The 5,760-nt window shown below is 50.9% G+C and overlaps 1 pseudogene; it reads left to right on the forward strand.

Annotated features, from left to right (window-relative positions):
- The first annotated feature begins 3,731 nt into the window (after positions 1–3,731).
- LOC119332623 lies at positions 3,732–5,221 on the forward strand (annotated as a pseudogene).
- Positions 5,222–5,760: the final 539 nt, after the last annotated feature.

Genomic DNA, 5,760 nt, shown 5'->3' on the forward strand with positions numbered 1-5,760 from the left:
CCCCGTCGTCGTCGCCGCCCCGGCCCGTACGTCCCCGTCCCTGTCAACGCCGCCCCGTCCCTGTCCCCGTCGTCGTCATCCCCGTCGTCGCCGCGCCCGTCGCCGTCCCCGTCGCCGCCCCCCGTCGCCTCTCGCCTCGCCGGTGAGCGCGCACACACACACATACATTTTTTGTTTTTTAGTTATACAAATAGTTAGAATTTTTTCTGTTTTTTAGAAATTGTTAGAAATTTTTCTTCTTTTTAGAAATAGTTAGAAATGTTAGAATTGTTAGAATTGTTAGAATAGTTAGAATTGTTAGAATAGTTAGAAATGTTAGAATTGTTAGAATAGTTAGAAATGTTAGAATTGTTAGAAATTTTTCTGTTTTTTAGTTATAGAAATAGTTATAAAAAAGTTAGAATTGTTAGAAATTTTTCTGTTTTTTAGAAATTGTTAGAATTTTTTTTTGTTTTTTAGTTATAGAAATAGTTATAAAAAGTTAGAATTGTTAGAAATTTTTCTGTTTTTTAGAAATTGTTAGAAATTTTTCTGTTTTTTAGAAATAGTTAGAAATGTTAGAATTGTTAGAATAGTTAGAAATGTTAGAATTGTTAGAAATTTTTCTGTTTTTAGTTATAGAAATAGTTATAAAAAAGTTAGAATTGTTAGAAGTTTTTCTGTTTTTTAGTTATAGAAATAGTTATAAAAAAGTTAGAAATTTTTCTTTTTTTTAGTTCTAGAAATATTAGAAATGTTATAGAAATGTTAGTTATATAGAAATGTTAGAAATTTTAGTTATCAAAATCCAATCATTAAAAAAATGTTACTTTTTGCGGGCATATAGCTAGTATTTGTTCTCGACGATGCCCGGCCCGCATCCTCGCCGTCGACCCGTCCGCAACGACATCCGACTGACCCATGTCCGGGACTGGGCTCTGCCGGGCTGGCACCGGGAGGTGCTGCCTGGAGGGCGCGCCGCTTGATGAGGAACCCGGTCCCGGGTCCCGTCGTCGACCCTGATCTCATTTGGTGGCGTTCGCGTGGGCCAGTTTCGGTGCGGAGGGAGCCGGCCCCGCCGGAGGTGGTACGTCGCCGTGTCAGGGAGGAGGACGAGCACGTCCATCGCTACATGGTTGCGTTAGAGGGCGGCAGGTTCTCCAATACCTGGCAGTTTCTTCAGGGATCTCACTTCAGCTATGATCCTGTAAGGGTTCCTTCTCTTTGGGTGTCCACCGCCCGCGCCGCAGGAACCGCGAGTGTCCTAGATTCTTCTATAGTATTCGATCTTTATTAGCTACCTAGCCAGTGATGTACTCGATATATAATATTAAAGACGATGTATTCGAGATTATATATTATCGATATCTAGTCACACAACTAATACACATGCATATTGATCTCCTTTTTAACAGTTCAAAGAGGTGCGGGACAAGCTCCTAGAAACGGAGCGCGTAGAAGCACTTCAAGAGGAAATAGCGGGATTTTTGCTCGACCAGGTCATAAATCTGAAGGGAGAATACTGTTACCCGCTACCGCCCCCATCGACCAGGTCATGAACCACTTCCAATTGTCATCGTGCTCCGAAGGCACCAATTAGGCTAATGCCACTAGCTCCGAAGGCAACATGCATATGTAGGAGAAATTGTATATAGCTATGCATGTGTGTATGTGTGAATTAATATGGTGGTTTGTGAGACATTGATGATATATATATGATTGGTTCTACTAGAAATTCTATTTGTATATATATATATATATATATATATATATATATATATATATATATATATATATATATATATATATATATGCATAACGTGTACAATGTGTAGTATCGTAAAATACCAGCAAACGAAAAAGAATTAAAATGGAAAACACAAAACTAAATGAAAAAGAAATCATAAAACCAAAAACCCCCAAACATTTTAGTACCGGTTTACCAACCGGTACTAAAGGGCTCCCGGCCCCCGGAGCTGGCTCGTGCCACGTGGTTGCCCTTTAGCACCGGTTCGTGCTGAACCGGTACTAAGGGGGGGGGGGGCCTTTAGTGACCACACTTTAGTGCCGGTTATGGAATCGGCACTAAAGGGCCTTACGAATCGGTGCTATTGCCCGGTTCTGCACTAGTGCACTGTGACTAGTCTACAAGACTAAGGATGGCAATGGGCCGGGTTTGGATCGGGTTGAAGAATATCAAATCCATATCCATATCCATGAAGGCAGTCCCAGCCCATCCATAAAAAAATCCATGGGCGAAAAATTGTGACCATGTCCAAATCCGATGGATATCCATACCCATTGGATATCCATCGGGTCCTCTCAAGACCTATACATAAGACCTCATTGCACAATGTGCACTCTGCATTGGCGTGCTCACTCTCTGTCGTGCAGTCATAGCCCTTGCATTGTTCCATTACTGCGGCCATGCATCAGTGCGTGTGTGGGAAAGCGAAGACGGAGGGGTCAAGGAGACATGGAGCTGGGTTGTCGCAGGCCAGTAGTGGCTGCTGCAGCGATCCACCTTACGTGGGGGTAGCGGCTGGCAGCGGTGGCCACCTCTAGGGCTATGAGAGGAGTAACCCAAGGAGATGGAACCGATTCTCAACGACAAGTCATTTAATTAGTGTAGATAATAGGATGAGAAGGTGCGTTGGTGTATGTTACGGTGGGGATTGTGTAATTTCTTTTGGGTGTTTTAGATAAAGGATAAAATTATAGTGGGACATGTGACTATGGGGTAGGGGTAGCAGAATATTGCACGTTAAGTCAGACGATCGGGTCGGGTTTGGAAATATCCATGGGTACAAGATTATGTTCATGCCCTATCCACGAGTAATCGGGTCGGATTTGGGCGTTGTCCATGGACGCAAAAGCATATCCAAACCATATCCATTCGGGTTGAATATCCATGAGTATCCATGTCCATGGATAAAATTTTCATCCTTATACAAGACGCAAACCAGGACCAAATTTCAGCAGTGAGCCGGCTGCTGACTCATTGGAGTCAAATCAGGAAAATGCTTATTCGAAACCTACACTCCAATTCGCTTCGACTGATCATGAGATCAGCGAACCAGGCAATAGGTTAGTTATGATGGCAGCAGGCTGGTAGGAGCGAGGGAGGGATCTCACCTCCGTCGGCGAGGGGATCTCGGTGCGGGCGGCGGCGGGGGCGGCGCAGAACTCCATTGCATCCTGGGCCTGGAGATGCGGGCCGATGTGACCGGCAGCAACGGGGCCCGTGACGCTCGGCCCGCAAAAAGGGGCGGTAGCGGGCATCCATCCGGGGCGGAGGACGCGCCCGCCGTGCTGGAAACGGAAACCCTCCTGGATAACGCCGCATTGATTGCGACGGATCGAAACCGGATTCACCAAATCCAAATCCCACCCCCGCCGTGCCCGGAACGGTTTGCTCTGCCGCGCCGCGTTTTAATCACCTGCCTTTTTCCGGCTAATCACGGTCCGAGGCACGGTTTAATCCACAGCCAGCAGCCAGCGGCGTCATTTGTCCGGAGCTAATCAGCCGGGCTAATGCCAGATTACGGAGCGTAATAGGCCTACTGCCGCCTAGCTACTATAGGTAGGCCATCATGACAGGCAGCCGCCGCGTCCGGGAGAATCCGCGTCGCGCACCTATATATATATACCAGCCGCCTCGCCGGAGAGCGGCAAGGAGCTAGCCAAGCCGAGCCAAGCCAAGGGCGTCCGATCTAATCTCATCGGAGGAAAGCGGAGCGCCGCAGCCGACGATGGCGCGCGGCAAGGTCGCCATGAGGCTCGTCGAGAACGCGGGGGAGCGCGCCAGGAAGCACGCCAAGAGGGTCCCGGGGCTCAAGAAGAAGGCGCCGGAGCTCGCCACGCTCTGCGGGGTCCCGGTCGGGCTCGTCTGCGCCGGCGCTCGCGCCGGGGCTCCGCCGCTCGTCTGAGAGTCGGAGGAGGGCGTGCTCGAGAGGTACCGCCGCGCCGTCCCGCCGGAGGCCCGCGCGGGGCACACGCACCGGGCCTACCTCGAGGCGGAGCTGGCCAAGCGGAGGGCCAAGCTCGCCAGGGCGCGCCACGGCTGCCCCGCCGCGCTCCCGGACTGGGACGAGGCGCTCAACGACATGACGCTGGACGACGCGCGGGCGCTGCTCCAGGCCATCGACGCGGCGCTGCTGGCCACGGGAGACAGGATGGTGGCGCTGGGCTTGCCTGCCGACGGCGGTCACAGCGCGCTTGATCAGCAGGTCACGCCGGACTCTTCGGACGACGCCGTCATGCCGCAGCAGATCGGGCACGGTGGCGGCATGCCATGGACCGGAGGCGACCCCGTGGACATGGCCGACGCCGCCGGCTTCCAGCAGCTGCAGATGGTGCCGTACGACGGCGGGAACAACGACGACCTACTCGAGCAATTCCCACGGGAACATGGCTTCCAGATGCAACCAGGAGGATGCGGCGGCTTCCAATTCGCCAGCGGCAACTACTCGGGCGGCTGCGACGGGATGATCGCGGCGGGCCTCGCCAATGCTGACTACAACTACTCGGGGTGCGGCGACCGGATGCTCGCTCCGGACTTCGCCGATGCTGGCTACAAGTACAACTACTCGGGCGGCGGCGACGGGATGCTCACGCTGGGCCCCGCCAATGCTGGCTGCAACTACTCAGGCGGTGGCGACGGGATGCTCGCGCCAGGCTTCGCCAATGCTGTCTGCAACTACTCGAGCGGCGGCGGCCAGATGCTCGCGCCGGGCTTCGGCAACGCGGACTACAAGTGGCCTGATCTTACCATGTGGCAAACCAACGAGATGTGCGACGCGGCCATGCCACCTGGGTACTACCCTGGCATCGCCGACGGCACTCTGGCGCCTCAGCACTACTCCGCCGAGGTCGCCACCGGCGGCGACTATGTGTACACACTGCCATCTGGGTACGGCTACCCCATGGGCATGGGCATGGGCATGGGCGTGGGCGACGACAACTTCACCAATCTGGAGAGCAACTACACGGCGGCGCATTGGCAGGCCGAGGCGTTCCAGCGCTCCGACGCCAGCGCCAGCACCAGCACCAGCACCGGCGAGCTGCTGTCAGCTGCATCATCGCCTCATTATCGCAACTAGACGGCACGGAAGATTGTTAGGTCCAGGAGGAAGAACTAGGGGGTAAAATGCAGTCGAAGTTTCGTAGCTAGCTAGGATATCTGTATTAGGTCCATGATTTCTCAAACATTTGAAGTGAGAGTTTTGCCGATTTTTATAGTTTTTCTATCTTAGATCCATGATATTGTACGGAGTTCAAAACCTCATATACTACTAGCAAACATGTTCATGCGTTGCATCGGAAGAGAGAAAATGTCACATGCTTCTACTAAAAGAACAGAGTGCTCGAGATGAGATAATTTGGTTGTGTATTGTGGTAAAGATGAAAGAACTTTCGAGAATTCTCACGCGTGGAAAAATTCGTCTTCATGCCGTCCAAAAAATACATGTTTCCATCTCCACCTCCGCAATCTATGCTCGCTTCCTCACATAATTGTAAACTTGTCTTATAATCCGTTCTTTATCAATAACAACATTCAAGGTCCATTCATGTGAAGCTTAGCGCTAGTCTGTTATAAGGACGTACTCGGCAGATTTAATCACAATGCTTTTTCATACCAAAATAAATATCAGGGTGTGGTGAGAACCTTGTTTGCAAACAATCCTTTGTTGCCGCAATTATCAACTAAATACCGATAAGGAGATCACGAGGAATGGGGACAGCGAACAACTTTAAAAGAGAGCCTCTAGTTCATAAAAA

Source organism: Triticum dicoccoides, chromosome 7A (assembly GCF_002162155.2).
Source record: "Triticum dicoccoides isolate Atlit2015 ecotype Zavitan chromosome 7A, WEW_v2.0, whole genome shotgun sequence".
Lineage (NCBI taxonomy): Eukaryota > Viridiplantae > Streptophyta > Magnoliopsida > Poales > Poaceae > Triticum > Triticum dicoccoides.